At 43.7% G+C, this 14,861-nt stretch overlaps 1 pseudogene; it reads right to left on the bottom strand.

The window, feature by feature from the left end:
- Positions 1-5,298: 5,298 nt before the first annotated feature.
- LOC149308128 (uncharacterized) lies at positions 5,299-7,509 on the bottom strand (annotated as a pseudogene).
- Positions 7,510-14,861: the final 7,352 nt, after the last annotated feature.

Below are 14,861 nucleotides of genomic sequence, written 5' to 3'. Positions count from 1 at the left end.
CTACTTCTCCAGCCAGCTCTTTGCATCCTAGGCCTCGCAGAGGGGCGTGGCTCTATTCCTACTTGCGGCTCTCTCTACCATATACCCCGCCCATTTCCCTTCGACCAATCGATGGCGAGGTAGAGATGGAAGGGGTGTGACGCTTTGTGCCTGGCCCCGCCTACTTCTCATCGCCGTTCTCTCCATCATAGAGGGGCGTGGCTCTACTCCTTGCGGCCTTCTCTTATGATATACCCCGCCCATTTCTCTTCGACCAATCGACGGCGAGGGAGAGAGAAAGGGGCGTGGCTCTATGCTCCTCCTACTCCTTCCTCTCTACTGAGTAGATAGAATAGAACCCCGCCTCGTTCTACTCGACCAATCCGCCAGCGAGGGAGATATGGCCACGCCTACTTCTGCTCGCAGCACTCTCTATCACATACCCCCGCCCCATTCTAATCGCCCAATACACCGGTTAGGTCGATAGAACGGGCGTGGCTCTATGAGGCTGGCCCCGCCCATTATCAGCAGCTCTGTCATATGCCCCGCCCCCATCCTATTCTCCCAATCCGCCGGTTAGGGAAATAGAGGGGGCGTGGTTCTATGAACCTGGCCCCGCCCACTTTCTGTAGCAATCTCTGTCATATGCCCCGCCCCGTTTCTGTTCGTCCAATCAGCCAGCGAGAGCGAAAGAGGGGGCGTGTACTGGGGGCGTGTCTTTAGTCCCTGTACCAGGAGGAAGGCGGGAATGAATATACGGATGAATGGGCGGCGTTCTGGCAGAACGATGTCCGTAACACTGCCTTCATCCCAAATAAAAGAGAGGGGCGGAGTCCCCTTCTTTAGGGGCCTTTAAGCAGAGGCTGGGTGGCTATCTGCCAATGGGATGCTTAGATTGGGAGTTCCTGCATGGCAGAATGGGGCTGGACTGGATCAGGGCCCTTCTTGGGGTCTCTCCCAACTCTAGGATCCTATGAAGGCTATTCCACGATGATAAAAATGGTGAGAAAGAGGGTGGCAGGCTCAAGCTGGCGCTTGGCAACAGCAGCAAGGATCCTATTGGCTGAATGTTGGAGATATTCCATTACTCCGACAGAAGAGGAATCATAGAATTGTAAGGAGAGCTCCTTAGGGCCATCCAGCCCAGCCCCATTCTGCCATGCAGGAAATCACAATCTAAGCATCCCCATTGGCAGATGGCCATTAGGCCTCTGTTTAAAGACCTCCAAGGAGGGAGACTCCACTACACTCCACTGTCAAACAGCCCTTACTCTCAGAAATCTTCCTAATGTTGAGCTGGAATCTCTTTTCCTATAGTTTGAATCCATTGTTCTATATCTTATTCTCTGGAGCAGCAGAAAACAAGCTTGCTCCCTCCTCAATATGACACCCCTTCAAATATTTAAACAGGGCTATCATATCCCCTCTTAACCTTCTCTTCTCCAGGCTAAACATCCCCAGCTCCCAAAGTCCTTCCTCATAGGGCTCCATGGTTTCCAGACCCTTCACCATTTTAGTCGCCCTCCTTTGGACACATGGCTCCAGTTTCTCAATGTCCTTTTCGAATTGTGGTGCCCAGAACTGGACACAATATTCTAGGACTCCAAGTAGACCAGAAGTTGAGCATGAGCCAACAGTGTGATCCGGCAGCTAAAAAGGCCAATGCAATTTTAGGCTGCATCAATATAGTGTCTAGGTCAATAATGTCACTCTATTCTGCTTTGGTCAGGCCTTACCTGGAATATTGTGTTTAGCCTGGAGAAGAGAAGGTTAAGAGGTGATATGATAGCCCTATTTAAATACTTGAAGGGATGTCATATTGAGGAGGGAGCAAGCTTGTTTTCTGCTGCTCCAGGGAACAGGACCCAATGGAGCAATGGATGCAAGCTCCAGGAAAAGAGATTCCAGCTCAGCCTTAGGAGGAACTTCTTGACAGTAAACGCTGTTTGATAGTAGAAGAAGCTGCCTTGGAAAGTAATGGAGTCTCCTTCCTTGGAGGTCTTTAAAGGGAGGCTTGATGGCCATCTGTCAATGGGGATGCTTTGATTGAGAGTTCCTGCATGGCAGAATGGGGCTGGACTGGATCAGGGCTCTTTTTGGGGTCTCTTCCAACTCTATTATTCTATGAGTCTATGAGAGAAGTTGTAAACGCCTTCAAGAAAGCACAAAACTACAGTGCAAGCTTCAAATGATTCATATTCTTTGCAGAGGAAACTGAGCTGCCAGTTACGCAAATAAATACATGATGCATTAACTAAAATCAAAGCCTGCAATTTTCTTTTGAAACACTTTTGTTTGAATTCATCAGCAAATGTATGCAGATTTAAATCTGACTAATTGATTAAAACTCATATTATTATTATTATTATTATTGTTAAATCAATTGTAATTCCTCTAATCCAGCCACAGAGTTCCTATTCAATGAGAATGAAGTTTTTCCCATATATATATATATATATATATATACACGTATTTGTTCTTGTTTTGTTCCAACTCCATTTTTTTGGCAGCATTTTCTCTTCTACACAAAAGAGTGAGTTTATTTTTGTTCTCTCAAACAGAATTTAAATGAACCAAAGCATAACGGAGGGGAAATAGGACTATGTTTCTATATGACCAAAGCTGTTGTTTTTAGTAGCTGCCCCGAAGAATTGCCGCACGTCCGCCTCTGAAAAAGATGGATTACGGGAAAATTAAATGCAGAGTTTAACTGAGAAATAATCATTTTCTATGAAAGCTAATGACTTCTCCGGAGGCTAGTACCAAGATTTATTGACCCGAGAGGTTAATATTGATCAAAGCCACGGCAAAGAAAATATTAGACCTTGAAAGTCAGAATAATCTTGATATTGAAAGTCTGGCCGTTGACAGACCGGGGCAATATATCTGGCTGTCGACGCCGGGAGCTGTGTGCGAACGTAATGGCAGAAGGGGTTTAATATGTCGGCCGTGTTCCTTGTGCGCCGTTTTTATGTCTCATCAACACTCTTGTTTTATAGGCAAGTCCTTCTGTTCGGCAAAGCTTCCCGATAAATGTCTTCCAAAGAGTTTCTCTCCCATTGCTCCATTTGGAATACATTGGGGTTCCCTGTCATCCAAAATCCACAAGGCTGGGATACCTTTATTGGGGCAACCAAAATGCACATTAGATATGTTGCAAGCTTTCGAGGCTCCATTGGCATCTTCGTCAGGCAATAGTATTAAAAATGATGCAGGAGAACAAGGGAGGGAGGGAGGGAGGAAGGAAGGAAGGAAGGAAAGAAGGAAGGAAGGAAGGAAGGAAGGAAGGAAGGAAGAAAGAAAGAAGGAAAGAAGGAAGGAAAGAAGGAAGGAAGGAAGGAAAGAGAAAGAATGAAAGAAAGAAGCAAGGATGGAAAGAAAGAAGGAAGGAAGGAAAGAAAGAAGGAAGGAAGGAAAGAAAGAAAGAAAGAAAGAAAGAAAGAAGGAAGGAAGGTAGCAAGGAAAGAAAGAAAGAAAGGAAAGAAAGAAAGAAAGAAAGAAAGAAAGAAAGAAAGAAAGAAGGAAGGAAGGTAGCAAGGAAAGAAAGAAAGAAAGAAAGAAAGAAAGAAAGAAAGAAAGAGGGAAGCAAGGAAAGAAGGAAGGAAGGAAGGAAAGGAAGGAAGGAAAGAAGGAAAGTTTTTTGTGGGTTTTTCAGGCTATGTGGCCATGTTCTAGAAGAGTTTATTCCTGAGGTTTCAACGCCAGCATCTGTGGCTGGCATCTTCAGAGAATGCTGGCATAGAAGAGAGCTGGATACATATATACTGTAAGGAGTATATGCCAACATTCTCTGAAGATGCCAAAGCCACAGATGCTGGCGAAACATCAGGAATAAACTCTTCTAGAACATGGCCACATTGCCCGAAAAACCCACAAAAAAACGATGGACGCCGGCCACAAAAACCTTCAACTTCACAGGAAAGAAAAGAACTGACAATGTTAGTCCTAGCCCTGCATTTTTGGGTCAAGATGTTGTAGTTACCATCCTTAGTTCAGATGGTATGGAAGCGGTGTTCATGCAAGTGGGCTCCTTCTCTTTCTGACCATGTGGATGCTGGGAGATCCAGTCCAGAAAGCCAACTTTAAATCCCGTTTGCAAGATAAAAAGCTACTGCCTTAGAGAGTGAGCTTGTCTTAAATCCTTTGTGAGTCCGCAAACCCCTTTGTTAGGAAGAGACCAAATGCTTTGCATTAAGAGCTTGCGGCACGTATAATGTGCATTTTGGCTGGCCCAATAAAAGTATCATGGTCTTGTGGATTTTGGATGGCACTGTACTTTGCTATGTGGCCGACATGGCTATTGGGGTTGGCCCCATAAAAGTATCACTGCCTTGTGGGTTTTGGATGGCACTGTACTTTGCTATGTGGCCGACATGGCTATTGGGGTTGGCCCCATAAAAGTATCACTGCCTTGTGGGTTTTGGATGGCACTGTACTTTGCTATGTGGCCGACATGGCTATTGGGGTTGGCCCCATAAAAGTATCACTGCCTTGTGGGTTTTGGATGGCACTGTACTTTGCTATGTGGCCGACATGGCTATTGGGGTTGGCCCCATAAAAGTATCACTGCCTTGTGGGTTTTGGATGGCACTGTACTTTGCTATGTGGCCGACATGGCTATTGGGGTTGGCCCCATAAAAGTATCACTGCCTTGTGGGTTTTGGATGGCACTGTACTTTGCTATGTGGCCGACATGGCTATTGGAGTTGGCCCTATAAAAGTATCACTGCCTTGTGGGTTTTGGATGTTACTGCACTTTGCTATGTGGCCAACACAGCTGCCCCTGGATATTGGGGTTCCATGGTAAACAACATAACACAGCTAAAAATCTCAGAGATGCGCATGATTTTCCTTGCATTTAGCAGAGTTAATGAGTGGTTACTATCTTCCATGTATGCATGGTAGCTTATGGTGGGATCTACTGGGATAATAGGTCACATCAAGGGGATCTGAACATCAATGATCATATCATATGACAAAAGAATGCTATCACCGGAAGGGATTCTCGAACATTTCAATCAACCCACACCAATATGGGAAATCCCCAACTAAAGCATCCCTAATGTTGACCTTTTCCAAGCTTTGTTTAAAAAAGCCTCCAACAAAGGTAGTTAAAATTAGTTTGGGAAAAGAGAAAACAGTCTCAGCAAAAACCAGGCAAATTCCATTTTCCACAATATATCCTTTCCAATGTTTAAAGCCAACTGTCATTCATGAAACTGTGCAATTTTTTCCGGTACAAACAACCTTTATTGAATGTCCTGCTTTGACAAAGATCTACATAAGATGCTCTAGCCAGAGCATAACCTTCATTTGGAAATACAAAAATGCCAATGCCTCTATGCATTTGTTCAGTGTTTCATTTCGGTTTACCAAGCTGACATGGCATCTTGAATTAAACCTGTTGTGTGTAGTCAGGATTCAGTCATCTCATTTCTGTTAGTGTGTTATTTTTTTAAACATGCGGAATAAAAAAGAAATGGAACTGACACTGAATGATATGTTACATCAGGAGGGTCCTAAAAATGTGCTCCTATATCATGTAAGACTGGTTTGTTTGTTTTATTTTAATCGCAGAACCGTTGCTGTTATTTCAACGCATATTCAAATTAAAAGCAGAGAACGTTGATTGAAAATCGGATGAACTAACTTTTTCATTCACAAATTTCACAGGAGAAAGCCCTTCATAGTACAAAACAACACCTTACAGCCCCCTTTTTTTGCAACCTACTCTATGTCTAAAGTCTCTTCTTCCAGTTCATTAAATGTGAAGGTAGGGGGATCTATGGATTATATATTGAAAAGTCATTAGAGGTTTCTCTAGGCTACTTCATTGCTATCACAGTGATCCAAATATATATATTTAATCTGAGATTACCTTCATAAAAGCTAAGAAATTAGTGCAATTTGTTTATATTTTTAAAAATCCCTTCCATGATTTAAACATGTGGTTCTTTGGTATCCACTGAGTTTGGTTTCTCTTGGTTCAGTGTTCATTTTTTCCTGGGTTTGGGGCACAAACATGCCACAACACTAATAATATTTGAGCATTGAGTTCTTCTCCATAGGTCTGCCATGATTACCATCTTCTAACAGGACAAGTTGTTTTTGTCGGCTGTTTCCGACATGGCAGCCCTAAGGTGAAACTATCATGGGGTTTTCCTGGCAAGGTTTCTTCAGAGGAGGTATGCCATTGCATTGCCCTGAGGTTGAGAGAGTGGGTTTCATGGAAACCAGGTCTCCAGAGTTGTAGTTCAATGCTCAAACCGCACACAACCATGCTATATACCACCATTAGAAGTGGTGCATCCCTCAATGTTAGGATTCTAGGTGGTCTCTGCTTCAACATCAAATGATAAGAAAGGCTTAGCAGAAGCCATTGTCAATCTGTTTTTTGGACAATGGCACCTTTGTTGCTTCTCAAGACAACCAATGCTTTGATTGATACAACCTGGTGCAAATACAAACTGGACGCATCAAATTGCCAGAATGAAGCATACTTTGTATGAAGTCCTTCTTTCCTCCTATATGGTTTTCCTTGCCCCAAAGGCAAGGAAGACACATTTGGGAATGCTAGAGGTAGCGACGGGAAATCTACTCCAACTGGAGATCATCCGATAAGGAAGGCAAGTCATTTGTTTTTATGGATGCATCTTCCTCCGTGGCATACTGAAGCTCTCCAGTCTCAGGGAAGACAAATTGTTCAGGTGGGGATGGAAAGTCTTGCAGGCTGAAATGAGAACCTTTTTCACTCAAGTCTTCAGGTGGGGCAGGAAGATCTTCACTTTGGAAGGAGACGTCTTTGTTGGTGGAGGACAGTAGATCAGAGCTTTCATAAGACAACACTTCATCCACAGGAGACAGTATCTCATCCTCTACTCCAGGCAGATGTCCATTGCTGGGGAGTGCTGTATCATCTTGGTTCTTAGGTGAGAAGAACTCCCCAGATTTGGATGAGCTTGAAAGGCATGTTGCCATTCCAGATTCCTTTGTGCTTTGGCTATCCATTATAGAACCATTTTGATTTCCATTTGCTGTTCCTTCTGTGCTTTGGGGGCGTAATGAGCCAACGCCGATCTCATCATCACTCATGGACACTTTGGGAAGTTGGGTGGTAGGAACTTCATCCAAGGATTGGCCTTCTCCAACTGAATGCTCCACACAACCACTTCCGCTGTCTAAAACTGAGAGAGGTTTGGAGGAATTTTGTGACGGAAACAATTGCATCTCACCTGTTAGAAGTTCTGAACCATCATTGACAGAATCCGCATCCTCCAAGCAGGATTTGGGTTCAAGCGTCATGGATTCATCCTTAGCTTTGGAACAAGATGGGTTCTCATCGTTACAATCTCCTTCAATGGTGCTACTGGCCTCTGTCAGCCCTTGCTTTTTCCGATCCTTAGGACTGTCGAAACATGTCCCGCTGCATGATAAAACAGCTACTGGCTCAGCATCTCCTTGGAAAGCCGTCTTGTCCACTCTCTCTGCCCTTGGCTCCGAATCTTTCAAAGAGGTTGATTCCCTTCCCATGGTCGTTGTGTTTTTCTGACCAGAGTGGGATCCTCCTTTCGAAAGGGACTTGGGACTTGGGCTTCCATCAGTTGATAATATCATTGAATCAGATCTATCTTTTCTTTCACTGGCTGACGTACCTTCCAGGGTCTTTCTCTGGCTGTATGTAGCTGGCAGGTCATCCCGATCTGAATGATCTTCAGACATTTGAGTGTGGCCTCTCTTGCCAGATGATAATGATGTGTCTATTGCTATTTCTGGTACAGTTAGAGTATCATGAAACACCCCACCATAGCGATCATCCTGAAGCTCATCCTGGAAGATAAATTCTTCAGGCAGGCTAACGTCAGTGTCTTGGGCGTCTTCAGCTTCTTCTAAGGATGAAAGAGAACTTCCAGAAATATTGATTAAGATGGCACGAGCCTTATGAAATTCAGCATCCGACTGGGAGTTGGAAGGAGAGAAACTATATAATTTAGCAGGAAAGATCGCTGAAGCCAAACATTGTGGTTCCTCATTCATGGAACTACCAAGGGGGACTTCTTTGGAATACTTTATTGAACCAGTATCTTGCTCTTCCTTCTTTTGGCTCACGAAATTATCTAGAAAGCAAGAGAATTTTAGATTTTATTTATTTATTTATGTCATGCATATGCCACCTTTCTCCCAAAGTGGGAGAATTTAGGTGTAGTTTCATCTTCATCTGAGGAAGTAGGCTCAAGTCTACAAAAGCTTATGCCACCAAGTTCTGTCTTTCATTTAGTCTCAAAGGTGCTGCTGCAAGATCCCTTTGCGTTCAGTTTTATTGTTTGGTTATCTTTAGATTTAAAGATATCTGTTTCATTTCTGTTTATTTTGCATGTGCCAAAAGGAAAGGAGCTTCAGAAAGAGAAACTATGGCCCCATGCAGACAGGCCAAAATAAAGCTGCTTTGGGTCACTTTGTTGGTATGCTGTTTAAATGTTGCATGCGTCCTAAGAGTCCGGAAGCCGTGCCAAAGCCACAATCCAGTCCTAAGGACTGGAGCACAGATTTGGCGTAACTTCCGGACTCTTAGGACGCATGCATCATTTAAACAGCATTTATAGAAATTTGCATAGCTTCTTTTTAAAGACCATTGAAAATAAAGACAAAGATTACCGTATGTACATATGGCCTGGGGCTTTTGGGACATGTTATTCATTAGTACTATTGTTTCTATTAGCCAGCACTGTTATCGACCGAGATACAATCTGGGTCAGGGTTGGTTTTTTATGGCATAAATGATATTTCATTAGGTTAAAATGGTATGAATGAGAGCAGTTACTCAGAATTATAACCGCTGACATAAACATTTATAATTTGCACAGATGAGGTGCCCACAAGACTATATAAATTATACAGATGTCTCATATATAAGGCCTGGATGTGCTTCTTATAAGCTGAGTGAGAAGGAGGAAGAAATATGAACTTAGGATGAAACCAAGAAACTAAAATCATTCCCTGTCTGGGGCCATCTCCAGCTGATAGATGTGACTTTTTTTTTCTTCCTTAAAGAATGTGATCTCTTAAATTATGTCAGAAAGACCCCAGAAGAAAGCACATTTTTAATAGCACAATCAGGATAAGTTATGATTTTGTTCTGGAAAGCCCACGTAATTGTATTCCATGGTAAACCTTGGAAGGCTCCCCGATGCCATGGCTCTCCCGTGATTTACGCCACCAGGATGTTAGTCAAGACACCTTCGTAATAATAATTGAAGAGAATGTTTGCTCTTTCGGCCTGTATTAAAGTGCGAGTGGAACCGCAGAAGCAAATTGGATGTAACGGCCGCTGATCTAATTTATTCCCTCCTCGAGGACCATTTCAGAAATGCAGACGTTCGACAGAGAAAGGTACCCAAGAAGAGGTCTGGAAATGTGCAGGGCTCAGAAACAAAAATTAGATGGCCCTAGGGGGGTCTATCTTTATGTTATGATGTTGTGTTATTATATGTTGATAGCATTATAAGTCACCTCGATCCCAGCGGAAAGGCGGGATAAATATAAATTATTATTATTATTATTATTATTATTATTATTATTATTATTATCCCACCCTTTCCCCAAAACTGGGACTCAGAGCGGCTTACAAAATTTAAACAGTACAACTTAAAAACAAAACTAGCTCCATTTCAAGACAGCCAGCATGCTATAGTGGTTTGCGTGTTGATCTAGAGGTCTGGAAAACCAGGGTCTGCATCTGCACTGCAGAAATGAAGCAGTTTGACACCGCTTTAATGTCCACTCAATGCTATGGAATTCTGGGATTTGTCATTTTGTGAGATATTTCTCCTTCTCTGTTAGAGAGCTCTGGTGCCACAACAAGCTACACATTCCAGGATTCTATATTCTATACTATGGAGCCATGGCAGTTATAGCAGTATCAAACTGCATTATTTTTGCAGATGCAGCCATCTTTGACCGATGGGGAATTGGAAGTGGGGAAGCAGGGTCGAATTGGTACCCAAAGAGGGCCGGATTTGGCTCTAGGACTTGAGTTTCTAGCCATCTGCTTTTGGGAAATGTTCTCTTCCACCTTCTCCCATATTCCCATAATCATGGTTACCTTGTCCCTATCACAGTTACCTCCACTCCCCTTGCATCCTCTGCTGGTTATGGCTGAGCCTATGGGTTGTTCTCTGGAGAAATGGGAATCCTTGGCTGTAATAGGATCCTTGGTCTCAGCTTCTTGATCCCTGGGGTGTTGCTTCTCTTTGTGGAATTCTTCTGACTCTTCCACCTCTTCGGACAACATTTCCCCACTCTCTGTACGGAGGCTGCAAAGAAACAGAATTCAGAGAATCATTTGCAAAGGGTATGTGTGTGTTACAGCTAATTTCTTAATTGTTCTGCTGCCGCCACGTTCCATTGTGTGCAATAGAAATAAATGAAATTGCAATAAGGAGGAAAGAGAGAAGATGAAATACCGGGTTAGTATAACATAGCTAACAGGAATCAAATGAAAGAAGAAGACAGAATGGTCAGCTGTCTCAAAGGCAGTGGACAAACTGGGGGGAGCACACAACATTAGTTTTGCTGAATGTATTTTGGGGGAAAGTCTTGCATTTTGGAAAGTTTCTTTTGACTGACACGTGTTGTAGTAGCCCCTCAGCTGTGGATCTTCCTTTCAAGGAGAGGCAGTCTTTGGAATTGGTTTTCCAACTAGCTGCTAAAACTGGTTTTTAGAAGTTGCTTTTATATCCTGGTTTTAAATAGCATTCTGCCCTTTGTTGTTGTCGGGCATTACTTCCAGACTTCGAAGGAGTCCCATCCCTATATTAGGTTCAGCAACAGGGAGACCTCCAGTGATAAATACATTGGCCCTCCACATTTAGGGCCTCGACAGACTGGTGATAAATGCTGGCTGGGGGCAGAATGGGGGCATGGCATCCACAAGACGCATGCCCAGATGCTGCCCTGACATCACCATCACACTGTGCACCTGATCACATGGTGGGCGGTGTCATGGCACTCCTCTGGCACTGCGTCCAGATGATGCAGTGCCAAAGGAGCGATGAACAGTTGTGGCACCGGTGGCTATGATGCCCTTTCCATGGTGCAAAAAGGAGCCATTTTTTGTGGCTTCTGTTTGTGCTATGGAAAGGCCGGATCAGGGCTGCGGCGTGTAGTTGCCATGGCCCTGATTCAGCAAAGAAAGAAACTGCTGCAGGCTGCCCCTTACGGGTGGTCTGTTCAGCCCCTTGGTGAGATTATGGGCACTAGATACCCACACCCCCAATGAAACTGGAAAAACTGCAAATAAAAAAACACACTATTTGTTTTATCCAAGAGAACACCTCTCTAGTAATCTCTAGGTCTTCCAGTGCAACTCTGTTGTCAAAATCCACTGGGACCTGGCTGCAAGATCACGCTGGAGGACCTACAAAAGCCTAGAGAAGTGTATTCTCTAGGAATTTCTAGGTCTTCCAGTGCAACTTTATGGTCAACTTCTGGCAGCACCACAACTGGAGGCCTAGAGAGTCTAAAGAGAACATATTACCCAAATCCATGAATGATCAAATCTACAAAAGTCAAAGCTGCAAATGTGGCGGGCTGACTGTACTTTCCAAACTGGATCCTTCAACAAAGATGGAACAGGCGATATAATGAATGGCCATTCTAGATCTTCACCAGAAAAGCCCATCCACATGAAGCCACTTGGTTAAGCATCTATAAGACAAAGCCTGCAACGGGCACGAGAAGATTAAGAACATCTACCGTTCCACATCTGCCAACAAGCCTCTCTGTCAAAAGGAACGAAAGTGAAGCCAGCAATCCTTTTTAAAGGCGCCAGTGACCTATAATCAATAGCAACATGAATTATAGATCAGTTTCATGCAAAGATTTATTTGAGAGTGCTTCCATTAGCCAAACACACTTGGCCTCAAACTCACCCACAACGCTTCTCAATAGGAACTGACAATGTTAGAAGTTGCAGTTGGGGAGGGGGAGGTTAGAGAATTCGTGGCACATTTCCAGAACGGTCAGGATGGATCATGCCTGCAGCTTCTGAGAGTGACAAAACCTTAACGTTGTGATACGGGGTTGTGTATTTTAACGTGTAAGCCGCCCTGGTTGTGTTGCACAGAGAGGCGGGATATAAATTATTATTATTATTATTATTATTATTACTGATCTAATGCTCCAGAGGCGGATGGGAGGAAGACAGATGAGCAGAGCAATGATAGTGAAAAGCAACCCTTAAAACCAGCAAGAGGGTGAAGTGTGGCCCAGGACTGTATTGGGGGCCCTTGATTTCCCATTGACTTTCTTATGGTCAGAAAAAAGGGTGCATTGCTCTTCTGGAAACCTGCAGGGACATCATTTCATTTTTAAAAACAGCTTGCATTGCTCATCTGCACTATTAGTTTACTTGTGAAATGTGATGTCACTTTGCCCTTTCTATCAAAACGATAGAGTACAGGTAATGTATAATACTGTATAATACTGTATGTGGGGACATTGTATAATGCTATATGTGGGGATATTAGATTTTTTACATGAAATGGTACAATAGTTCACAGCATTCTTCCATTCCAGCTTCCATCGCCCTGGCCTCAGAGGGAAAGAATAAAAGGCAGGGACAGCTTTCCCCATGTCTAGCCCAGAGCCAGAAGAAAGACCCTCTCCCCATTCCAACTTCCATTACTCTGACCTCAGAGGGAGAGAAAAGGCAGGCACAATTCCACCATGCCTGGTCCAGAAGCAGATGAAAGGTCCTCCCTCCATTCCAGATGCTACCACCCTGGCCTTAGATGGAGAAAAGAACTTTGTGCTTTGATTATGCGTTCTTGTCTAGCAGGGAGTTGGATGGTCCTTGGAGTCTCTTCCAACTCTGTGATTCTAAAGGAGTTATCAAATTGCTGAATTCTACCTCCAAACTAGTTTCAGTGCCATAGGTAGCTCCGTTAAGGCTCTCCAAAACCAGGAGCAGATTTCCACTCTGCTGATATGAGAGTCGCCAACCATCATTCACTGAAAGTCTAAGAGTTGTGAGAGAGGGAGACATTCAGCGGATAGTTGCCAAAGTCTCCCCCCCTCCCCACTGTCCACTTGCAGAGCGATGGATTTTTCAAGAGTCTCTACTCACAACAGCTCAGTGAATTGTCCCATTGACATTATGGTGATTGTGCTCAAAGCAATTACCGCTCGGAGGAAGAAAAGAGCCTAAACAGCCACTCTGAGCCACGATTTATCCCTTTGCGGATTGGCATGGAAGGGGATAATCAATTGGCCCTCGAGAAAGGTAGCCGCGGCTGCCACAGAAGCCCCTGACAAATTCTGTTGTCGAAAGCTCGGTCTTCATTTTAAATATACTGTATAGAGAAAGGGGGAGGGATTTGTTTTTTAATGCATCACACAGCACTTCGGACAAGTCTGTTCCAGATCCCAGGAGGCTGCAGTTAATCACTCAGAACTCAAACTTATTAGAAGGATGAACTAAACAGCAAGGATGCAAATATTGTGGCATGAGGTTTTGCCTTCCGCCATCTTCAGAGCATCTCCAAGAGCCTACAATGGGGTTGTGTAGCTTAAGTCTTGACATGTGGAGCAGCTAAACCAAGATGCAAGATATGGAACTGCATACACAATGCATGAGCATGGACATTCTTGTGCATGGATCAGTGTGCATCCATGCATAATGGCACTGCATGCACAACACAATGTCTGGAACTTTGAAATGAATGTAGATATTGCACAATGGATAAAAATGTCCAAATGCTTCCGTAGAGGAACCATAGATTCTTAGAAGGTATATCTACACTGTAGAAATAATGCAGTTTGAGACCACTTTAAGTGTTGTAGTTCCATCCTATGGAATCCTGGGGTTCATCATCTTACAAGGTCTTTAGCCTTCTCTGCCAAAGAGTGCTGGGGGCCCACCAAACTATGAATCCCAGGATTCTACAAGATGGAGCCATGGCAGTTAAAGTGGTGTTGAACTGCATTATTTCTACAGTGTAGATGCACCCAGAGGTGGAAGGAACATCTAGACTAACCCCTTGTCATGCAGGAATACATTCCTGAAATATGCCCACCCAACCTCCAAAGATGAAGAGTCCACAACTCTCCATGGCAGTTTGTTCCGGTGTTGACCAGCTCTTAGAGTAAATAAGTTCTTCCTAATGTTTAGATAGAATCTCTTTTCTTGTCATTTGAATCTGGAGTATCAGAAAACAATCCAGCTCCATTTTTCACACAACAGCCATTCAGATAGTTAAAGATGTTTATCATGTCACATTTCTCTTCTCTGGCTATGAGCATCTTGGTGAGGCTGGGGTGTTAAGCAGTGTTGTAATATGTGTAGTGTGCCAGGATGCCATTTTTAACATGCCAGCCGCATGAGAATGCTCTTAGCCAGTTTATCGTACCTCTTTTATGGTTCCCAGCCAAAATTTGCTCCACCATTCATTTGGTCATCCACCCACCCTGGCCAGAGGCACATCTTTCCTTGTGCCATCGTCAGTCAAGGCCCACAAGTTTTGCGTTTCTATTGCTATTCATACAGCCTGATTACAAAGGTCCAGCCTGGGCACAGGTTCACTCTGTGCATCTGAGGAAGTAGACCTAATCTACAAAAGCTTTTGCTACAATTTGTTTCACTCAGTGAGTCTCAAAGGTGCAAAAAGATCCCTTTGCATGCTTAGGTTAAAGCTGAACTTGTTACCTCACCACCATACCCACGGGTTTTGCATTTTCATGGCTATTCATGCTGTCTGGTTATAAAGGTCCTTCCTGAGCATCAGTTCACTCCATGCATCTGAGGAAGTAGACCAAGTCTGCAAAAGCTTATGCTACAGCTTCTTTTGTTCAGTTAGTCTCAAAGGTGTAAAAAGATCCCTTTGCTT

Source organism: Sceloporus occidentalis, unplaced genomic scaffold, assembly GCF_023333645.1.
Source record: "Sceloporus occidentalis isolate IW3139 unplaced genomic scaffold, rSceOcc1.0.p SCAF_8, whole genome shotgun sequence".
Classification (NCBI taxonomy): domain Eukaryota; kingdom Metazoa; phylum Chordata; class Lepidosauria; order Squamata; family Phrynosomatidae; genus Sceloporus; species Sceloporus occidentalis.
Note: the sequence above shows the minus strand (reverse complement) of the source record. Positions and strands in the feature narration are given on the sequence as shown.